Here is a 23119-nt window from a genome sequence, read left to right as displayed (position 1 = left end):
CCCGCAGTCAATGGTGCAGTGGGGGCTGGAGACCCCTGACTCCTTTGCTAATGGACCCTGCGCAGATATACCAGTCCCACCCTCTTGTACTGCTGGGACCGGCAATGGAGCCTCTGATCCATCCCCTGGCACGCCCCCCGCCGCACGCGGGGGCTTCGGCTTTGCCAACGGGGCAGGCTTTGCCTCACAGTCCGCCTCCCTGTGCGCCGTGCAGACTGACGGATTTGATATCCTTTGTGATACCAGCGCCTGTTGTGCAGCGGCACATCCTGAGCGGGACCACCGTGTCGTTCTCTGCCCTGCCCTCTGTGGGACTTGAAATGAAGAGGGCTAATGCCTTTATTAATGTTCAGCTCTTTATTAAAGAGATCAGGTGGGCAGGGGGCTCAACATGGAGCTCGCCCCCACGGTTGTAGCTTTCCCAGGTGGCCGAAAGGAAGGAGGCGTGCAGAGTCTGTCACTGAAGTCCAGAGCAGCAGCTGTCCCTTCTTCTTTCCTTGTGGCACACCGGTGGCCAGAGGGTGAGGAGGCGTGGCGTGCATAGTCTGTTGCTGAAGTCCAGATCAACAGCTGTCCCCGCTCCTTCTGTGGTGGCAGCACCAGGGCTCTCTCTCTGTCTCCCTGCCTCTCAAAGCCTAACCTAGTCTATTCTTTCTTAGGTGATGGCGATGGGTAAAAGTCAATCAGGGGATGTGTTTCCCTCTTCCTCAGCTAGGGCATTTGTCTAGACTCCTCTACTGTGTTCAGTTTTTGATTTATGGTCCTTTTTATCTCCTAAAAATACTCCCATGGTCCTAAGGGGTTTTTTATTTGCATGTTAGTCCCAGAATGGCAGCGTGGAGCGGTGGGAGGCCGGTTATCTCCAGGTAGTTTAGGGAAAACAAACAGAGCAATTAGCTAATTAACATTTCAATATCGGTAGTTAGCTAGAGTTAGTAGTTTTTTTGTGTTGCCATGGGAACTAAGAAGGCCCTGCCCGCGTCTCTGGGGAGCACCTGGAAACTGTTCATTACAGGACTGGCTCCCGTGCCAGGGGCGGTGGCTGCCTTCCATGCCCCACTGGCCATGGCGCCACACTTGCCAGGAGAGGGGTTCGCCGCCCCAGCTGCCGTTCTGCCCACTGTTCCAGTGGCAGCAGCAGCCTTGCCTCTCGCTCCACCCACTGCTCTGCCCAGAGCAAGCCCACCGCTGCTGCCACCGCCGTGACCCCCCACCCTAGGATCGACAGCGAGCCGACTGCCGCCGCCGACCCCAGAACCGCCAGTGCCGAGAGACGCCGCCGAAGCCGCGCCGCCCGCTCTGCTTGGGCTGGCAGCGTGCCATGCCGCGGGGGAAACTGCACCCTCCATGCCTCTCGCTGCAGGCAGGGAGCACCCGGAGGCGCCGCGCCACCTGAAGCCGACTCATCAGCAGCGACTTCGTTCTGTGATCCACCGCCAGCAGTGGCAGGCAGCCCTGTGCTGGACAACACATCCAGCCTGTTTGTTTCAGAGCCTGCATCCAGCCCACCACGCCCTCCGCTTCCCCCAGACTGCTCTGAGCTCTGTCCCACTGAGGCAGAGGCAGAGGCAGTGGCAGGGAACACCGGCCTGGTCCGCAGCAGCATCGCTGCTGCTACCGTGGCTGGGGATGGGGGTGGGGCAGCGGTTCAGTCCATTGTCTCTCGCGACAGGACAAACACACTGGGAGCGAAGAGCAGCCCCTTGTACTGGGCAGGCATGAGTGGTGCCAAGAGCCCCAAAACCAGGGTGGAATTTTATATTCCCGGGAAAACCTCCCCTGCCCGTGCCCCGCGCATCCTGCTCCTGTTCGCAGAGCAGGAGGACCGGGGTCCCGTGAAGCTGTGGCTTGATCCATGGCCAGGTGGGGTAGGGGGAGGGTGAAAAGCCAGAGGAATTGCCGGGATTCTCACAGCCTGGTGGGGGCATGCACCGAAATATAAGGTTGCAATGGGTCGCCCATCTGCAGGTGGCCATGGAGTGTCCCAGGGACTCCAGACTCAGGGTCCCCAAGTGCTACCTATGAGAAGCTGTGGGGAGGGACCGAGCCGCATGAATCTTGGCTCGGCAGAGAGCCTGGGCTCCCCACCCACCCGGCCAGGTTTGGGATACTTGGCCCGGCCCCCTGGGTCCGCAGGGTCCTAGAGCCCGCAGGTGCTGCTGGTTTTTGGGGAAAAAAAAAAAAAAAAAGGCGGAAAGAGCTGTGTTGTAGTGATACCTCAAACTACTGGAAAGCCACAACAGCCTCGGCCCAAGTGATTGTATTAAGGGCTGTGGTCAAGGCATTTCAGAGATTTCAGGGCATTTCATATGTCACTCAATTTGTTCATTGAGGACATGACTGCATAGGCCAAAAGCCTTGCATGATTCTTCTATCAAGTGCACACACCTTGCAAAAGCAATTTGATGAATGCCAACCAAGGCTTGACCTGCTGCACCTTACTGGCTGGGATAAATCCCAGAGGCCTAAAGGCTTTGCCCCTGTGGCAAACAGATGTTACTCGTCTTGCCAAATTCCGAATTTGGCTGATTTGGGTATGTGCGCATGTTTGTTAATGCCTTCTTTTCTTTCATGTGGCATCTGCTCACGCTTGGAAATGGGTTTTGACAAGTTGGACTGCCAGTCCTTTGGCAGACTGACAATGAGTTGTTACTATCCTGGAGTTGGTAACTGATTTCTTAAAATTTATATTAAGAGTTTGGAATCTCTTCGACCATTCTGAGTCAATATCCAAATTGAGGTTTTGATTGATTGGAGTTGATAAGGCTCTTGACCTCTGTTTGTTCTCTTTCCTGCAAGGACCCCGCAGGAGGGTGACAAACACCGCCTCCTTCTTTAAACAAAAAGGGGGAAATGTGGATATTCTCAGCTCAGTCAGAGAGAAAGGGAAAGGTTTTTCTAACCAGGCGAGAGCCTGGGAAGCAGTTGGGAAAGAATGTAAATAATTCTTTAATCTATCTTGTTCACATTGTTTATAGATATGTTCTGGCACTGTGCGTCATTCACTGCACACTAATGGTGTGAGATGTTTTTACTCTAAGACCAATGAAATTAGTCCGCATGATGTTCTCTATATATAGAGCGGTGCATTTGAAATAAATTGGAGTTCATTCTCTTTGCCTTCTAGTTTGGAGTTCTCTGTTCCCATCCTGCTCAACGGCGTCAGATTCTCGGAAATATATAGTTGTGTTTGTAGAGATTTTAAGGTTTTGTTTGCAACAAGTGCAGCATTTTATGCGGAAAACCTACAGTGTAGTGATTTATGTACGTTTAAAACAAATTAAAAGAATTCCAGGAATTTCCCCCCCCCCCCCCCCGTTTGTGTTTGTGGGCATATCAGAGTTTTCGCTGTAACAGGGACAGCCTTTTTGTTTGTTTTAATCATGGCTAGACAGATAAAAGGGGTCCCTTTACCTCAGTAGTTTGGACTTGATCTTTGGAACTTTGTGCAAGACGATATTAATATTATTCTACAAGGCAGCAAAGTGAGTGTGCTCTGTATCAGTAGAAACAACACTTTAATCAAGCTGATTTTGAACCAGAGATTTTAAAGTTAGTGTGCTCGAAGTCACACTTAGTACTTGAAGACTAGATTGTGCAGGAAAAAAACTGGGAAAGGACTGTAAAATTTTGTGAAACAAAGTTTAGGTAGAGTGAGTAAAAATAAGTAACTGAAGTGTCCTATAAATAAAATTAAGAATCAGAGCAGACCGAATTTGGTAGACGTTGCTTGTTCGAAGGGCTGTCTTTGTGAACCCTGGATTTGTTTTCGTGGTATTCAGTGTTAAAAGTTGTGGTATAAACAGACATTTAGGTAGAGAAGGCCGAGACAGGCACTTTGTCATTTTAAAGAAACAAAGGCTATTCAGAGAGCTATAAGGATTTTAGTAGCAACTGTTCGTGAGGAGCAATGAAATAAGTTGTTTGAGAAAAATGGAAACTAAGAAAATATAATTTTTTAGTAGACATGGGGGCAACCTACTCAGTGTTAAATAAAGCCTTAATGCCTATAACAGATGATTATGTTATGGTAATGGGAGCAACTGGCCAATCTGAAAAAGCATATTTTTGCAAACTATCAAAATATAAACTTGGAAAACAAGTGGGCATTTATAGGTTTGTGTAGCAGTTAAAAGCAAAAGGTGAGGAGATTATTTTGGAGGTAAAGGAAAATAATGGATCAGGTATCTCCTGAGGTGTGGGCTTCTAATATACCAGGGAGAGCCAAGAATGCACCCCCAGTGCAAGTTAAGCTTAAAAAAAAAAAAAAGAAACAACCAGTTAGAGTTAAACAATATCCCTTAAAGAAGGAAGACAGAAAGGAGATTAGCCCAGTAATTAATTTTTTTTACAGACATAGCTATTAAAAGAGTGTCAGTTTGAGTTCAATACTCCTGTTTTACCTGTTAAAAAGCCTGATGGATCATACCAAATAGTACAAGATTTAAGAGCTGTTAATAAGATAACTGAGGATTTATACCCCGTGGTTGCCAACCTCTGCACTTTGTTAACCTGTTTAACACCTGAATTAACCTAGTTTACCATTTTAGATTTGAAGGGTGCCTTCTTTTGCCTCCCTCTCCATGAAGCCAGCCAGAAAATTTTTGCCTTCAAATGGGAGAATCCCAAGAGTGGACGTAAGACACAGCTCACATGGACGGTATTAATAACAGACCCAGGATATTCGGAGAGCAACGTACAAGAGATCTAGAGTCCTGGGAAGCTCCATCAGAGGAAGGAGAGTTGCTGCAGTATGTATGGCCTCCGGGTAGCTACCTGAACCCAAGAGGCATGTGTGGGCTAGACAGTAAGCCTCCTGAACCTTTTGGGTTTACAAAAGTATAGAGTATTTCAGAAAAAGGCGCAGGTAGTAAAACAGTCATCTCCCTGAGTTATGTGGTCAGTGCTGGACAAAGACTCTAAGGCAAAACTACAAGGAAGCAATATGCCAAACCCCAAAACCCCAGACAATAAAGGACTGGAAGTTTATAATTATGAACTGTTAGTTAATCCCCTGTATGCTCTGATCACAGAAGGAAACAGAGATCTCCAATGGATGAAAGAAGCAACACGAGCCTTCGGCCAACTGAAGAAGGCCCTCATGTCAGCTCCAGCCCTAGGACTTCCAGATGTGAGGAAGCCATTCTTTTTGTTTTCTCACGAAAGGCAGGGAATTGCTTTAGGAATACTAGCACAAGATCTGGGCCCGTACTGCAGGGCAGTCACCTACCTCTCTAAGCAGCTGGATGCAGCGGCTAAGGGATGGCCAGGATGCCTCAGAGCAGTTGCAGCAGTGGCAGTGAACATCCAGGAAGCACGCAAGTTTACTCTGGGCCAGAAGATGACTGTGCTAGTGTCCCACACAGTGTCTGCAGTGCTAGAAGTAAATGGGGGACATTGACTCTCCCCCACAGAGATTCTTGAAATACTGAGCCATAATGGTAGAACAAGATGATGTAGAGATAGTGGTAACTAACATTGTGAACCCAGCTTCTTTCCTCAGTGGTAGTATGGGAGAACCAGTGATCCATGATTGCCTGGAGACTATCAAAGCTACCTACTCCAGTCACCCAGATCTGAAGGACACCTCTCTCGAGAACACTGAGACCTGGTTTACTGATGGAAGCAGCTACGCCATCAGCATAAAAGGCATGCTGGGTATGCAGCTACCACAAGCCGAGAGGTAATAGAGTATGGATCATTACCAACCAACACCTCGGCAGAGAAGCCTAAAATAATTACCTTAACCCGGGCTTTAGAGCTGGCAAATGGAAAAAAAATCATTATTTACACAGACTTGAGGTATGCATTTGGGGTAGTCCATGCACATGGAGCCATCTAGAAGGAAAGAGGACTGTTGAACTCACAAGGAAAAAGCATTAAACATGCACAAGAGATAATAAAACTGTTAGAGACAGTCCAGCTACCTGAAAAGGTAACCATCATGTACATCAAGGCACACCAAAAAGTGAGCTCTGAATTGGAGGAAGAGAATGAGCTGGTGGACAGAGAGGCAAAAGAAGCAGCTAAAGGTAATTGTTGAGACAGCTGAAGCAGCCTTAATCCCAGATAGACAAATTTCTATTGACGGTAAGCCAAGGTACAGTAAAAAAGAAAAAAGGCTTATTGAGAAAGAAAATGGAAATTATAATCAAGAGGGGTAGGGTGTTACAGATGAAGGGAAAGGAAAGCTTGTGGTCCCCTCTTATATGATATGGTCATTAGTGAAAGATGAACATGAGAAAACACATTGGGGAATAGATGCCTTGTATAAATACTTGAAAAACAGAATCCTAACCAGAAACTTGCAAAGTACAGTAATTCAGGTGACTCACCAATATAGCCTTTGCCTCCAAACTAATCCCAAAAATATTCCTAAACCAAAGCTTGAACAAATTAAGAGAGGATATGAACCTGGGCAACAATCGCAAATTGATTTTTCAGAACTGCCCAGAAGAGGGGGCTACTGATACCTATTGGTGTTAATAGATACCTTTTCAAGGTGGCCAGAAGTTTTCCCTACTAGAACTACCAAAGCACAGGAGGTAACCAAAGCACTGTTATAAAGCAGTACATAATGTACAACCTGGGGATTATGTATATGTTAAATCTTTTGCAGAGAAGACTCTGGAACCACAGTAGGAGGGACCATTCCAAGTGCTCCTCACCACCTTTACTGCAATCAAGATTGAGGAACAAAGAACCTGGATCCATAATTTCTGAGTGAAAAAGGCTCCTGATGGACTTTTGTCCTAGGGTGACGGTATGGTGTTTGTATCCCAAATTGTGTGTTCTGTTTATGCCTGATATTATGTTCTGTGCCTTCAGGACTGACTCTGAAAGTGAAGGATTGTTTTGTCTTGTTATCAGCCGGCTCACCTCCCCCCATGGTCTGTGTCTAGGAGAGGCTTGGCTGGCTTGGGCTTGCTTGCTTGCTTGCTTGCTGGCTTGCTTGCTTTTGCTTTTGCCTTTGCTTATTAGTTAGTTCAGCTAGGCAGTCAAATTTTTACCCTGGACTGTTTCTTTTTTCCCTTCCCTTTCCTTTTCCTGAATATCATCTGAACCTGCTCTGGACCTGGACCTGGGAAACATCAAGAAACACCGAGAGTCTGCATTTTGTGACCTGCAGCAGCCATCCCCAGTGCTGGAGACTGATAGCTGGGCGACCACTCCCAGGACAGACTTTCTGAATTTGTCATCTCTTCAGAATGGTGAAAGGGTTTTGTCATCTGGTGTTATTTTTTTTTTTATTGGGGAATGTTTTTGCTTGTTAAATAAACAGGTTTTTTTCCATTTCTCTCTGAGGAAATCTTTCCCGAACCAGGTGGGGGAGGGGCCGTGGGGGGTTTGCTTTCTGGGGGCTCCTTCCAGAGGTCTTCTCCCAAATTTTGCCCTAAACTGGGACAACAAATTGTCGGGTGACAACAAAATGAAAATAAAACTTTCTCAGGAAAATAAATAGAGTATGGGTGAAATGATAAGCATAGTGTAGTAATCCTCCAAAGAATAGAAAAGCTTGTAGTTGTAATAGATAATTAAGTAAGTGTAGCTTGGAGAGTTGTGGCATTTATGATTATTGCTATAACCACAGCTAATGCAGCACCACTTACATATAATGTAACTAGTATATAAGTGTCAAAGGAAAGCCGATGATTTCGACTCCTGTAAGTCTCTTGGTCAAATGCTAAAAATTACAAATGCAACTTTGTGAGAAGGAAGAAATGTTTAGGGATATGAATATGTGTTTGTCCAAGATAGATTTAATGAATTTCATTAAGAATCCTAAATACTGTGACAAATGCTTAACTAACTGCTCTGAATTTAGACTCTGGATACAGAGCAAAGTATTTATCACTTTGAAATGCATCCCATTAACCAGACAACCTTGCTTGTGTATACAAGACAAGGTTGTATCTGCCTCAGAACAGCATGCCCCACTATAATGGTGTCCAAGACTGAGCACCAAGATGTTTCCTATTACCATCCGAGTAGCAGTTGCATCTGGACAGTTTTCCTTATCTCCTATTAATAGGCCCATCAATGTCTCGCCTCATGACTCAGAGATAACACTCTCCAAGAGCCAGTTCTGTTTAACAGGTGATTAAGAACACACCTTGTGACTCAAAATAACATCAGCCCATTGTGAGATGCTCCGCCCAGGGGGAGAAGCTAGGCATTCCCACCTGGATAAATCCAGGAATTTCTAGACAGAAAGGCAGCCTTTCCACAGGTTTCCAAGAAGACACAGCAACCACATCTGCCACTCCAAGAGGACTGCAGCCACTCCAATTTGGACTGCTACCAGCACGCTGGCCAAAGCGGGTGTCAGGTTGTATTCTGACTTTGCCAGTGGTCTTCCTTTTGTATCATTGTGTGTATTTTTGTCTTTTGTTTTCCCTTTTCCCAATAAATTGTATTTCTGACTTGGAGTCTCTCACTGGTTTTGCTTTCAAACCAGAACAAATGGTAGATGAAATCACTGTGAATGAAACTCAGTTTAACTTGTGCATTTGTGTCCTGGTTTAGGACAAATTAGGGGAAAACATCTCCAAAGGAGCCCCTTATAGGAAACCAAACCCTCCGCAACTTCCCCCCACCACCGGGTTCGGGAGGAATTCCTTCAGAGGGGAAGTGGAAAAAACTTGTTTATTAAGGAACAACAAAAAACACTCCCCAGCACAAGAGAAATAGCCCAAGATGACCACAGATGTTTTCACCAGTCCAAGGGGCTGAGCTGTATCTCTCTTCGCCGCAGAGGGTACGAAGCTTCTTTCGCAGACCCCGGGGGAGCTCCTGCCCGGAGTAGGTCCGATGTCTTCGGGGCGGGGGGGGGGGGGGAAAGGGAACAACGGAAACCGGGGAAAAGGAAAAAAAATGGTAAAAAAGCAAGCAAGCGAAAAGCAGAGAAAAAAAAGAGAGGAAAACAGAGCCAGCAAAGCAGGCAGCCAGCAGCAAGCAAAAGCAGCAAGCAAGCCCAGCAGCAAGCCCGGGGGGGGGAAGGAAGACAAAACAAACTGAGGACAGGGAACAGAAACCACGATTGGGATAATGAGCATGAAAATGTCCTGTCCCCACGACAATTTGTAACTTTGTCAAAATCAAAGGATGTGATTTTTCCTATCAGACACCTGTCATATCATACCAACATATAAAGGCAAATTTGATTACTGTCAAAAAAATATTGCCTGTGCATATAAGGGATGAACATTGTGGATGTGACAGCCTGGTCAGAGAGTGAGATAACAAGATAAGTTTTCTCACAATGGACTTGTGAGACTTTTAGGGAGTTGTAGAAAAACGATGATAGCTTGTTATTGCAAACAACATGCAGGTGGTGTTTTCTACACTTTGTTTTTCTGTTCTTTTCAAGGATTGTTTGTGAGAAAAGTGTTTTTGTTAATTAGCTAATCAGGTAGCATGTGTCGAGTCAGTCTATAAAGATGAGAGTTTTTCGCATTAAAGTTGTGGTTGTGCAAACCAGCCTTCTTGGAATCATGCTGCTTTCTTACTCAATAGCGACAGAACTTAACTTTAGTTACCCAATGGTTAAAACATCATAAATTAAAGAAAATTCTTAAAGAAGTTAAAGGAAAAATAACTTTGATTACAATACACCATGACACAGAGACTATACGGAAAGTATTTAAGAAAATTGGAAAAAGGCCCATCCCATCGTTGATGCGATATGCTTTTTGAGTTGTCTCCAACAGCAACTGACTTGCTCAATACCTTAGTTCATTTAATTATTGTTTTACTTATTTATTTAATATAACTTTGATTTTGTTTATTATAGTACTTATTTAGAATTGGAGACTGTTGCAGCAAGTAACAGCTTTAACTTCAATATCGAAAACGTATGGTACGGTTTTAAGAAATACCTACCACGTAGGTCGGCTAGGTGAAGAAGAATTTATATATTAGTAAAAGAATTTACTAATCTTGAAGAAGGAGTAGGGAATGAATGATGATTTTAAAAGTTTAGGATTTTAGCTGAAGGTTAGAACCAATTCATATTGAAGTTAGATACACCAATGATAGGTTAATGATTATTAGATGCTTAAGCTAAAGCTAATTGTTATATTATGAGCTTATTTCTAGAAGGAAGTGGAGCAAATGAACCATTATAAGAACATATTGAAACCAGTAGAACAATGCCCAGCACCTGGATTCTATGTTAATCCATCACGAAACAGGGGACCTTGGATCGTGCCAGAGGGTCACAGATACCTGACGAAGACTTTCCTGACTTCATCCCTGGGACCACTGACCCAATTCGAGACCACCGACCCAAGTCAAAAGAAGAATTGTGCACATGTGAAAGACTAATAACCTCATTTTAATACAAAGTGGGGATAGGAGGTGCTGGGGTTATGCATATGTATTATTTTAGGAAATAAATAGAAGCAAAAATCCTTGTGCAGTGCGGTCACGCATTTTGGGGACGATCCTCACAGTGCTGCCCGCCGGTGTAATAAACATATCACTTTCTAACTTTAAGTAGTTAGAGAGTCTTTGTCCATGATTTTTGGTTTTAATGATTCAGGATGGTGAGTCCTTCCATCCCCTCTCTGGTGTCACAAATTACTAAAACATCCCTAGGTCAATCCTTGGGCCCATATTTGCCTGTTGGAAGGTGGTGTACAAAATTATCTTCAATTTGAATGGAAAGAGCGCTTACCAGTGGCCTCTGGGTTCCTGTCTGGATTTGCCACATATCGAGCTCCTCTGCGGTGATGGAGTTGTCGCAATAGACTGGAGAAGCTCGGCACGCTAATTCTCCACGATGGTTGGGAGAGTGGAGCAAAGCAGCCTTGCATTTGGTGTCATTGAGTGAGGCTGTCCCACGCTCTGCCAGGAGTTTCTTGAGGGCTGGTGGTTTCGTGGGTGCTGGTAAGCGCTTCGATGTTGGCAACATTTAGGACACTGACACTTAGGGCATCCCTAGGATTGGGATTGGTTATTACCTTTATTAAAACAGTTACCTTTAAAGTCTCCCATTTTCCCACAGTTAAAGCATGGTCCCTTTTCCCTGTTCTTATTGGGTCTGTGGGGGATTATTTGTGCAGCAATGAGCGCTTCTACAGTTCCCTGACTGGCAGCTTTGACTAAGGTGACATCTCGGTCTGCTGTCACTCTGATGGTGCAAGCCTCGACCATCTGAGAGATGGTTGGCTTGGGGTTGAGGGGAAGAGAATGTAGAATATTTATGCACTTGGTGTTTGCATTGGCTTCAGCTAGGTGTAGAAGTAGCTCTTGCCAAGCTTTTGGACGTTCTATTTGTTTATTGCCTGTGTAAGGTGGTCAAAAATTTTATGAAAGTCTCATCCAGTCCCTGATGAATGTCAGTAAAGCCAATGTTTGCTGTTGTCTTGTCCGGTGTTTGTAAGAATGCTGTTTTTGCGGCATCTTTTATGTCTTCTAACATGGCTCAGGGGAGGTCTATTGCCTGATGTCCCGGCTTTGTGAAATCTCCCTCCCTGGCTAAATGGTATAATGTTAAATGTGCCCGCCCATCTTCTTGGGCATAGTCCTTTAATAGTTGCTGTAGTTGTTTCTTCTCTACTCCCTCCAACAGGATGAATTCAGTGGGGGAGAGTAGGATGTGCATAAAGTGTCTTAAGTCATGGGGCACCATAACATGGGCCGCAAACACAGCATTTAGTAGGTTGTTAAAATAGGGCAAGTTCCTCCTGTGGTCTTTTGCAGCCTTACAAAGGTCCTTCATTTCCCTGTGGGAGATGGATTCCCATCGCAGGTTAGCTCGGTTAGCTCCCCTGCGATATCACACTGGTACCACTTGGATTTTTGATACCAGTTCCGAATCCCGCTCCTTGATTTCTGCCTTCTGCATCTTCTGCCATGGGTCTTCAGACTCATCCTCAAACTCAGATGAGCCCTCACTCTCTTCCTTGGAAGAGGAAGCTTGCCTCTTGACAGAAGAGTGGGTTTTTCGGCTGACTGGCACGGCCTGTTGTTTTGGGCCTTTGGTAGCCAAGATGGCTACCTTCTGGTCAGCGTCCTGGCAATCCTGCCTGCAGCTTTTCGTACCCCTCTTTCGTTCACGTCCTGCCAACCATGGATGTGGGAGGGCTTCCTGCTCTCCCTTGGGAGGCAGCAACAGTTTAGAAATCAGCTGCTGCTCTCCACCCCAGAAGAGCTGTCAATCAATGTTTAGCATACTCCCCAGTTCCAGAAAGTTCAGTTATTCTGTTACCCCCATTGGCTCCTGTTAGAATACCACTCCTCCTCTGTACCCTGATTAGTTCTCTGTACGTCACCCCACTCTGTCTCCCCCTTTACCCGTTGCCCGTTGGCTGTTCTGTACCCTAACCACTCCTACTCCTTTGCCCTTAATACCCAGCCCCGCCTTTCCTCGGGGCTTCCGGAGCTGGCTCCCTTCTGGAGAGTTTGTGCCCCCCGTTTTTCCCTCCTGTTCCTGCGATGCTCCTGAAATAAAGCCTCTAGGAATAAAGCCACTTCGGAGCCCTCTCGTCCTTACGGTGGAGCTATCCAGGTCCCGCCACATCCTCCCCGCAGACCAGTCCTCTGAGGGTTTTCCCCGGACAGGCTGGGCACCCGGGTGAAGCCCGGAGGACTTGTATTTTAATACACATGGATCTCCCACCTCCCTTTTTCTCTGCGTCCTACCTACAGTTTCTCTGCCCTTTTTACTTGCATCCCACCATTTTGCGGTCCTCCCGCTTTCCTCTTACTCCATGTCCCACCCTTAAACTTGGTAACTCTCAACCTGACCTTCCCAGGTGCTCTTGAGTTCTGCCCTAAAATTGGTAAGCCTCAATCTGGCGTCCCGCCGTCCACGGGTTCCTGCTTTCCTCTACTACACATCCCGCCCACAGCTTCTCTGCCCCTTCTCCACACACGTCCTGCCATATATGGGTCCCTGCTTTCCTCTACTACATGTCCCACCCTATATGTCTAACCGCCCAATTGCCCTTAAGCTCCAACGGACTCCCAGAACAGATCCCATGTACTACTTGCCTGGAGCTGACATTTGTAAACCCAGATTATGGACAAATAATTTGGCCAAAACAATCATGAGGATGGTACTCTCCTTCCCCCTCTTCTTTTTTCGTTATTCAGTCTTTCACTGCCCCCGGGGTGTCAACCTGCAACCACCAATGGTCCCAGGAGAAGCCGATTGAGCCGCCGAACTTGTGTCTGGGTGTGCTTCTCTTTCAAAATCTCCTAGGGCCACGGAGATGAGGTGTTTCCATGCCGTGCCCCCTAGCAACAAGTTTTTCCCATCCCATGCAAGGGACACATGTACATGCCCTCCCTTCACAAGTCTTTCACAACCAAGGCTGTCTGGTGGCAACAATATCGAGGGGGTAAGGGGACTATGGGGAGAACAGAGGATGTCTAAACAAGAAGACTAGGATAACATAACTACATGTCAATAAAAGTTATTTTAACATATATACAATTTTCATCCCTTAATTGTGAGAGCCAATCCATCACATTACATATCTATAACAATGATTCTAAACAAATAACATAGTGGTTTAGGTTTTTGATTGTGTCATGCAAACTGCTGTGGGCTTGATAATACTAACAGTGTACTCTAGGGGTAAAAACTATTTGCCTGGGTTTGAATAAGATTCGGGCTGATACTTTATTTATACTGCTGTTCTTTTCCTCCAAATTTAGACCCATTCAAGAGTCTGATGTTCACATATCTGACAGTTTGGGGTATCAATTTCTTTATTCATATGTGTCTTAGACTATATTTCATTTGCCTACCTATGTCACCATCCTTATTCACACAAATTCCAAGCATTCATCTAGGAATGTAAGAACCATATTTAAAGTGCACTAACCATGGGAATAAATAAATCAAGTTTATTATGGAAATATCATAAAGCATTTGTAAAATATTTGTATATTCATTTTTTGTCTTCCCATTTCCTGACTAGTGTTCATCAATGATTTTTCATGGGGGAGAACAGAAGAACAAACTACAGGACACTAGAAGCATAAAGAGATGGTCCTTTTAGTTTGGGTCAGTAGCCTATTTTAATGCTGCAGAAAGAAGAATGCTCCCTGCACTATGAATGCGTAAAGGTGGTAAACCTGAAATTTGATCCTGATAGTTCAGGCAAATTCCAGAGTCTTTTTGACCTGTAGCTCTGCTAGAATCAATGCTCCTGGATAGTTCTTTGTGAATGCTGTGTTAAATTATTGTGGTTACCCAAAGTTGTAATTAGATATTAAATACTGTAGTAGCAGAGAAAAGCAAGGCACACTACACTGTACCTTCACTGAAAGCAGATGTGCTTTGCATGTATGCAGGTCGACTCTAGCAATTCAAAATACAGTTTGAGCTTCTCTGACATAGAATGCTAAGTTTGTTGTAGCCAGAGGCAGTAATTTTATTCTTATGTCATAGTCATGTTTCCCTAATGACACAGATTGTATGTAGACAATGAGATATGATAAACCAAGACTTCAGAAAATCTTTTTCAAACATCTGCCACAGAAACTGCAGTGTTCTTATGTCTCTACACAATATATAGGAAATAAATTATCCCTGTATTTACTATAAACTGTTGAGTCTTTTAACTCTGTTTTACGTGATCAGTAGTGTTCCAGAAATTATAACTATTGTTTTGTGGGTATACATATAAAATAAATGTACAGGTCCTGTTCTGTTCCTACTGAATATTCTATTCACTTGTTTTTTATAATTCATAGAATCATAGAATATCCTGAGTTGGAAGGGACCCATGAGGATCATTGAGTCCAACTTCTGGCCTTGTGCAAAACACCCCAAGAATCACACCATGTGCCTGAGAGCACTTGTACATAGATCATCCGCCCTGCATGTTATGCTGACTTTCAAAAGAAAAATCCCTATATTGTTCAAAACTATACAGATCAAATATTCAGAAAAAGAAATCTTTTTATTCCATGACACTGGGTTAATACAATAAATATACAAAGCTTCTGAACTACTCAGACATGCAACAGAAAGACAGAAGTGCATTTGTAGAGAACTATGACATTCAACAGGATGACAGAGCATTGTTAGTAATTTATAAAATATACAAACATCCCCCGGATAAATAAAACCACCTCCTAAATTACAGATCAATGACTACAGACATTCCAATGTTTAAACTTCATACTATGAACTTAATTTGCCACAATACTACAAAATGACAACTTAAGTGGGCACCATACTCTGAATAATTAATAAGAGTGTAAAATATAGTTTTAGTCAGGTACAAAATATTCTAACAAATATCAGCCTTCTGTTGTCAAAGGTAAACTCAAACATCTCCCTCCTTTTAGGGCTGCAAAGCATCAGAGATTTCTGGTTTAAATAATTCACATGTAACTGAACCTTGAATTTCACTTAGGAGGTTAAAATCTGTACATTCAACCCATGACATTACAAATCAACAAACCCTATATATATATAACATTAAATATGTTTTCCCAATGAACAGTTAAACTTTGAGGGGGAGGGGGGAATCTACCTGTCAAATTCAGGTTTTATTCCTAATGTTTCTTTCATAATATATTCTGGTAATGTATGCTATTATGCAATCTTAGAAATTAAATTAAATTGCAAGTATGATGTCCCTGGGATTCATATCCAAAAGATATCCAAGAGAATTTCTTAAATTCAACTCAAAAGTAATCCATAATAGAGTTCCTAGATACAACTCTCAAGTTAAATAAAAAAGATTATGAAAAGAACAATTTTGATATACAGCTGCTAGAGGTGTGATGCCTGATCTTAACAGAAAATTGTGACTTCTGTCTGGAAAGTGTTTAATAACATTCCACCCAAATTTAAGTTTAGTGTTAGCATAGAATTTTAGAGCCCCTATTACACAGAATATTTAAATTAATTTTAACTTCATGATGCAGAGAATATTTAGAAACAAGTATATTCATTAATGTAAACTTCAGCATAGGTGAAACTATTGCATTAATCCAAATTCAAGATGGATTTAAAGAAACTGGTAAAAGAAAGGATACTAGTAGGGACTTCATTATAACAGTACGGTCCTGATCAACAGGTTTTCTTTTTTGTAATACTATTATGCTGTTATAAATACACTGCAGTGAAAAAGAATCTATCAAAGTCTGTTCACATTCAGAACATGGAGGGGCCTTAGAATTTTATGCGTAGTCTTACTAAAGGTAATACACCTTAAGAGCTGAATTAATTTCATCTACAGTGTGTACTTATACAGGTTGTGGGATGGGGTCCCTTCCTGTTTTAATTTTCTAAAACAGAGTTTTAAAAAAAAGCCCAAGTATTGTGCATAAGACTCGTGAGGCAATCCAAGAATATCAAATCGCCTTCAAAGGAGAGAAACGTCACTTTATAGAAAGACTTGATTAATTTCTAGAATATTTTGATAGCATGCACCATTATGGATTATTCAGTTCCACAGCATCAATTTAACCTCTTAGATCTCCAGTTCAATGAGCTAAAATTAGCTTTGTGAAAGATGAAGATTTCTCACTTTTCTAATTCAAAAGTTTAAAAGCTGTTTTTCCTTCCATCTTAAATGAAATCACAGAAATAGCTGAGTTAAAATGAAAGCATGTATCTGTTAAATGCCATTGCTTAAAAAGTTTGATTTTAGGAAATGAAATACTGTATATTTAGATTTTTGGACAAACAGTAAACATTGTGACTGATAAGGCAGGAGATTTACTACCACTGTTAAATACAAATCTGCACATCCCAAACACAACAAAAATACCACTGCATGTAAGAGGGAAGTGTGGCATGAAACTAGTGTTCTAGAGGTCAATATTTGTTTCTTTTCCAACAAAATGACTACCCCAAGACATGAATACTGAAATTAAAAATAGAAAATATATAATAATTTAGATATGTGATTGAAACCATCAATTAACTTCCTTAAACTATACGGTGCATTGCACATTCTATTACAGAGAATGTTTCTGCATCATAGTAATTTCTCACAGGTAGAGAATACTCCATGAAAATAGATACAAACAAATTATATAACTTTGTGCAGGCAAATTCTGGACCAAAACACTATTTAAACAAGTACAGATGACAGTATTCATGCAAAATTACAGGTTTATATCAAAAGACATCCTAAAAAAACCCAAGAAAATAATTTATATCTATTCTACTTGTATTTGTCCTCCAGCAGCTGCTGAAATTGCAAAAGCATAGCCAAACCTAACCTTCTACATCTCTTAGTCTACCCCATTTATAGCAGAAATAGGGAAAACAGTTTTTACAAAGAAAAACAATTTAGCCAAAGTCCTTTCCTGAAGTTAAAAAAAAACACCAAGGTGAACCACTAAAAAAACCTCCAAATTCTTAATATATTATATTTGATCAATATATACCACAATTCATTCTCATTCAGTTGTTGAAATTACTTATCCTCCCTAAATAAGGAAAGCTTATTATTCCAAAATGCAACATTTTAAATAAGCACAGAGAATGGTAATCTTGTAAAAATAAATAAATTTATTATAAAATAAACAAACATTTCCCATTTTACCTATGCACTGCTGCAGAAGAAACAAATAGGCTGTGTGTATCCTGATATATGTTTTCATGGAACATAAGAAGTGACTGGAAAATAGAGTACAATGGAAGAGAACTGTCATGATTTTTTATATTTCTCTACATTCAGTTACCCTTGAACACATTCTGAGCTGCACTGGTTGCTGCTGTTGATGCAGCATTGGCTGCAGCAGTTTGTACAGTTTTGTTGGACATCACTCCTGTTGCAAACTCCTGCTGCGCTTTCTCAAAACTAGCACTAGTAGTGCGGTAGAGACAGTGAACCTAGGGAGGTGGAAAAGCAGTAAAAAAGCATGCTGAACCTTCCATTTCTTAGTAGAGCAATAGCAAAGTCTCAAACATGAAGTAGAGCCGTGTGGTGGAATAATCTGGTTTGTTCATATGTTTGGAAGGATCCGAAAATGAATAAACAGAATTTCTTTTCCCCCACAAATTCTACAACTTCTGCTTGCCCTGCTGTGCATGCACTTTGACTGTAGGATGCCTGTACCTTTTTCCAAGTTTACGTGTGTGCTATCTACTGTCTGAAACAACACATTTAAATACACAAATAGGCTGTATCCTTAGCATAACACATGCTAAGTGTGCATGGTAAAAGTAACAGTGAGACAGAGTAAAAATTTAACAGGGTAGAAATCCATTTGGATTTAGGTGAGATGTGCTGCTTTGAGCTTGCCAAAATTAGTAAAATATGCTGTTTAGTCTGGTAACTGCAGCACTAGCAAAACTGCCCCAGCTAAGGAGAAAGAATGCAAATTTCCAAGCTAAAGAGATAAGAGATAAGAAAGACTCCTCGGACCTTGAAACCGACAGTGCAGAGTGACCCAGGAGTTCTCTCTGTACTTTCTGACAAAAACTGAGTACAAGTGTAACTAGCTGTAAGTGTAATGCGAAATCAGCAGAATGAATATGAATGAACCTATTGTGAAATTCTATGAATATGTAAATTAGCTAGAGTAATAAAAAAGGATCGGGAGTTTTCAGGGGCACGCATGTCCTTTGAAGGGGAAAGATCCCTCACATGCGTCTAGCGCTGTAATAAAAACATACTGTGCCCTACAAATCTATTGGACTTGTAGGGTTTTGATTTTTCACCACAATTCATTAGCAGGAAACAAAAAGAAAAAATATTTTTGAATATACTGTGTCAATAACATTCTAGCAAACTTTTTTATATAATACAGTTTTAAAAATCTTAATTTTACTAATTGACATGGTTGCAAGTACCTATTAAGTTATGACTGAACATTTGTCCTGGTTTCTGCTGGAAGAGTTATTTTTCTTCTCAGTAGTTGCTACAGTGTTGTGTTTAGGATTCAGTATGAGAATAATGCTGATAATACACTGATGTTTTGGTTGTCACTGAGCAGTGCTTGCCCTGAGTCAAGCACTTTTCAATGTCTCATGCTCTGCCAGGGAGGAGATGCACAAGAAGCTGGGAGGGAGCATAGCTGGGACAGGTGACCTGAACTGGTCAAAGGGATGTTCCATACCATGGAATGTATGCCCAGTATATAAACTGGAGGGATATAAGGCCCCAAAAAATCTTGCTCAACGAGACTTTTAAAAGGGCTTGTGGTTGTTCATGTACTCGGAGTTAGAGACATGGGAGAAATACTAACAAGATATTCTCAAGAGGTCAAAACAAAAAAAAACTACTGGCAACTGTAGAAAATCAAAGAACTTTGGCAAAAAGTTTAGAGCAGCATTCAATCAATATGAAACACTTCCCAAAGCATTAACTTTGCCCATTCAACGTAGCAAACTCCAAGCCCGTTTGATTTGAAGTTACTCAAAAATTCTGAGAAGAAGGAATTAGAAGAAAAAGAAAGACAGAATATATATAGAAAAGAACAAACATAGCTACCACCTCCTGGGTTCCAGCGGTGTTCAGACAGAAATTCCAAGAGGAGGTAGGGTCAAGACATGCTAGACGCATGTTTGGCCTTAAATACCCCTCTGCAACTTGAGGACCAGGAAAATGAAAATGTGAATGAAGGTTCTTCCAAGTTGGAGGGGTCACCTAGGGCAGAGCAGCCTACCCCCGGCATCACAACTACCTCAGTTAAGAAATGAAGGGTAGTTGTCATTGGTGAATCCCTTCTGAGAGGAACAGAGGGATGGATATGCCAATTGGACCCAACCCATAGGGAAGTGTGCTGCCTCCCTGGGGCCCAGGTAACGGACATCACTAAGAAAATTCCCAGCTTGGTATGGCCCACTATTGGCTTTCCAGGTGGTCAGCAATGAAGTCCAACAAGAAGTCTGTGGACAATCAAGGAGGACCTCAGGGCCTTGGGATGACTGGTTGAGAGACCTGGAGCACAAGTTGTGTTCTCTTCTGTCCTGCCAGTTGAAGGGAATGATGAGGCAAGAAATAGGAAGATCATGCAGATGAATACCTGGCTTTGAGACTGGTGTTACCAGCAGAATTTTGTGGGTTTTGATCATGGGTTGGTTTACATGACCCTGAGCGTGCTGAGAACAGATGGGGTCTACCTGTGTCAAAAGGGAAAAAGAATCTTGGCTCAGCAGTGAGCAGGGCTACTTGAGAGAGCTTTAAACTAGATTGGAAGAGGGACAGGGATAAAGCCAGACTCAATACAGATAAGTCTGGGGGTGGCACACCACTGCTTGAGGTGAAACAGAGTGAAAATTTAACAGGGTAGAAATACATTTGGATTTAGATGAAATGTGCCACTTTGAATTATTAGTAGCTTGCTAGCATAGGTAAAATATGCTGTTTAGTCTGGTAGGTCTGCAGCACTAGTAAAAACTGCCCCCCCTGAGGAGAAAGAATGCAAATTTCCAAGCTAAAGAGATAAGAGAGGCTTCTCAAACTTTGAAACAGACAGGGCAGGGTGACCCAGGAGTTCTTTCTGTACTTTCTGATAAAAAAACTAGCTACAAGTGTAACTAGCTGCAAGTGTAACACGAAATCAGTAGAATGAATATGCATGAACCTATTGTGAAACTCTATGCATATGCAAACTAGTAAGGAGGAATAAAAAAGGATCGGGAATTCTCAGGGGCACGCATGTCCTTTGAAGAGGAACGATCCCCACATGCATCCAGCGCTGCAATAAACATACCGTCTCTACAACTCCTTACAGGATTTGTGGGGTTGATTTTTCATTGGCGTTTCAGAGGGACAGTGTGCTAGCAAGGTCCTTCGGTCTGTCATATCAGTGGAGGCAGGGGGTGAAGATCTGTACAGCAGCAAGTATGCAGGGATTATTGATGTTAGAAATCCCAGAAGCACCTGTGAATGGTCATGCAGGAATTAGGGCATCTCCATGCAAAAAAGGCATCAGGGTGATTAGCCCAACTGAGGTGCATCTACACCAATGCACACAGCATAGGCAACAAACAGGAAGAACTGGAAACCATTGTGCAGCAGGTAAACTATGACATAGTTGCCATCACGGACACGATGGAATGACTCTCACAGCTGGAGTGTTGGAATGAATGGCTAGAAAAACTTTAGAAGGAACAGGCAAGGAAGGTGGGGTAACCCTGTATATTAAGGGGTGTTTTGATTGTCTAGAATTCAATGATAGTGATGATAGGGTTGAGTGTTTATGGACAAGAATTAGGGGAAAGGACAACAGGGCAGATATCCTGGTGGGAGTTTGTTATAGACCACCCAACCAGAATGAAGATGCAGATGAAATATTCTGTAAGCAGCTGGGATAAGTTTCACAATCATTAGCCCTTGTTCTCATGGGGGACTTAAACTTACCACATGTCTGCTGGAAATACAATACAGCAAAGAGGAAACAGTCCAGGAGGCTCCTGAAGTGTGTGGAAGAGAGCCTCCTAACACAGCTGATAAAGAAGCCAAACAGAGAAGAAGCCCTACTGGACCTGCTGTTTTTGAACAGAGAAAGACTCATTGGTGATGTGATGGTTGGAGGCCATCTTGGGCACAGCGATCACAAAATGACAGTTTTCAGTTCCCAGAGAAGTAAGGAGGGGGGTCAGGAAAACTGCCACCTTGGACTTCCAGAGGGCAGACTTTGGCCTGTTTAGGAGACTGGTTGATACAGTCCCTTGGGAGGCAGTCCTGAAAGGCAAAGGAGTCCAGGAAGATTGGATGTACTTTAAGGAGGAAAATTAAAGGTGCAGGAACAGGTCGTCCCCATGTGCCAAAAGATAAGCTGTCGGGGAAGAAGACTGGCCAGGCTGAACAGAGAGCTTTGGCTGGAAATCAGGAAAAAAAAGAGAGTTTACCACCTCTGGAAAAAGGGGCAGACAGCTTGGGAGGACTATAAGGATGTTGTGAAAATTAGAAGGTCCAAAGCCCAGCTAGAACTTAATGTGGCCACTGCTGTAAAAGACAATAAAAAGTGTTTCTACAAATACACCAGCAACAAAAGAAGGGCTAAGGAGAATCTCCATCCTTTGTTGGATGTGACGGGAAACAGCAACAAAGGATGAGGAAAGGTTTGAGGTACTTAATGTCTTCTTTGCCTCAGTCTCCAATAACAAGACCAGTTGTCCTCAGGGTATCCAACCCTCTGAGCTGGAAGACAGAGACGGTGCAAAATGAAGCCCCCATAAACCAGGAGGTAATAGTCAGCAACCTGCTATGCCACTTAGACCTGCACAAGCCCATGGGACCTGATGGGATCCACCCAAGGGTACTGAGAAAGCTGGTGGAAGAGCTCACCAAGTCCTTTTCAATAATTTACCAGCAGTCCTGGTCAACCGGGGAGGTTGCAGGTGACTGGAAGTGAGAAAATGTGATGCCCATCTAAAAGGGCCAGAAGGAGGATCCAGCGAGCTATGGGCCTGTCAGCCTGACCTTGGTGCCAGGGAAGGTCATGGAGCAGGTCATCCTGAGTGCCATCATGCGACAAGTGCAAGACAGCCAGGCGATCAAGCCCAGCCAGCATGGATTTAGGAAAGGCAGGTCCTGCTTGAAGAACCTGACCTCCTTCTACGATAAGGTGATCCACTTAGTGAATGACGGAAAGGCTGTGGATGTCATCTACCTAGACTTCAGAAAAGCCTTTGACACTGTTTCTCACAGCATTCTCCTGGAGAAACTGATTTCCCATGATTCGGATGAGTGCACTCTTCACTGAGTAAAAAACTGGCTGGATGGCCAGGCCCAGAGTGCTGGTAAATGGAGTTACATTCAGCTGGTGGCCAGTCATGAGTAGTGTTCCCTGGGGCTCAGTATTGGGACCAGTCCAGTTTAATATCTTTATTGATGATCTGGATGAGGGGATTGAGTGCACCCGAAGCAAGTTTGCAGAAGACACCAAGTTGGGTGGGAGTGTTGATCTGCTGGAGGATAGGAAGGGTCTACAGAGGGATCTGGATAGGCTGGATTGATGAGCTGAGGCCAAATATAAGAGATTCAACAAGGCCAAGCATTAGATCCTGTATTTGGGTCACAACAACCCCCCGCAGCACTACAGGCTTGGGGAAGAGTGGCTGGAAAGCTGTTTGGCAGAAAAGGCCCTGGGGCTGCTGGTTGGCAGCCAGCTGAACATGAGCCAGCGTGTGCCCAGGTGGCCAAGAAGGCCAACGATATCCCGGCTTGTATCAGAAATA

The 23119-nt window shown here is 43.3% G+C and overlaps 1 long non-coding RNA gene across 1 annotated transcript; it reads left to right on the top strand.

Annotated features, from left to right (window-relative positions):
* Positions 1-8030: 8030 nt before the first annotated feature.
* LOC128782882 (uncharacterized) lies at positions 8031-8423 on the top strand. Its single transcript, XR_008428912.1, has 2 exons — positions 8031-8097; positions 8231-8423. It is a non-coding gene; the product is annotated as an uncharacterized LOC128782882 (long non-coding RNA).
* Positions 8424-23119: the final 14696 nt, after the last annotated feature.

Source organism: Vidua chalybeata, assembly GCF_026979565.1.
Source record: "Vidua chalybeata isolate OUT-0048 chromosome W unlocalized genomic scaffold, bVidCha1 merged haplotype SUPER_W_unloc_2, whole genome shotgun sequence".
Classification (NCBI taxonomy): domain Eukaryota; kingdom Metazoa; phylum Chordata; class Aves; order Passeriformes; family Viduidae; genus Vidua; species Vidua chalybeata.
Note: the sequence above shows the minus strand (reverse complement) of the source record. Positions and strands in the feature narration are given on the sequence as shown.